General features: G+C 41.2%; 1 pseudogene; it reads left to right on the top strand.

Annotated features, from left to right (window-relative positions):
* Positions 1 to 227: 227 nt before the first annotated feature.
* On the top strand, positions 228 to 598 carry LOC132517961 (large ribosomal subunit protein eL33-like; annotated as a pseudogene).
* Positions 599 to 850: the final 252 nt, after the last annotated feature.

The following is an 850-nucleotide window of genomic DNA, read 5'->3' as shown; positions in this document are numbered from 1 at the left end:
CTCAACAAAGTGGTTTTAAAAAAATCACACCACTGCTTTCTGCATAATGCACTGCAAAAGCACAAACGATAAGAAAACTCTTGACCAAACTTACTCAAGCCAGTGAAGTAGCATCTTTCCAAAATGGAAATTGTTTGTGCCAGCAAACAAGCAGGAAGGCCTTAAAGACCCCACGTTAACAATTGTTATCGAAGGCTCCTGGGACCAGAACTTCTAAAACGACAAATATGTCTGGAAGGCTGTGGTCCAAGGGCATTTCTGCTGGCTATAAGTGGGGTATGGAACCAGAGGGAGCACACAGCTCTCCTGAAAATTGAAGGTGTATATACTTGAGATGAAACTGAATTCTATCTCGGCAAGAGATTTCCTTATGTGTACAAAGCAAAGGACAACACAGTAACTCCTGGTGGAAAATCTAACAAAACCAGAGTAATTTGGGGAAAGAACTCACGCTCATGGAAACAGTGGCATGGTTCATGCCAAAGTCTGAAACAACTTTCCTGCTAAGGCCATTGGACACAGAATCCATGTGATGCTGTACCCTTCAAGGATTTAAACTTATTGAAAAGTAAATAAAAAAGAGTGTGGATTTGTTCAAAAAAAAAAAAAGCAATTGTTATCCAGTATTGACATCAATCTGTGGTTGCTCATCCCAAGGAGACCTTGGATTTGAGTTGTGTTGTTCACTGCTGCACTGCAAGACCCAGCACAGTGCACTCAAGATATATTCACCGAATGAATGAATTCAAGAATGACTATAGCCCATGGAAGGTGAGAATTGCAACAGGGTCCCACAGAAAACCACAAGACTAACCATTCAGATGAAGAGTGAAAATGCAGGGGAACATGT

The sequence above is a fragment of the Lagenorhynchus albirostris genome, chromosome 3 (genome assembly GCF_949774975.1).
Source record: "Lagenorhynchus albirostris chromosome 3, mLagAlb1.1, whole genome shotgun sequence".
Lineage (NCBI taxonomy): Eukaryota > Metazoa > Chordata > Mammalia > Artiodactyla > Delphinidae > Lagenorhynchus > Lagenorhynchus albirostris.
The sequence above is the reverse complement of the archived record's forward strand: the minus strand, read 5'-3'. Positions and strand labels throughout refer to the sequence as shown.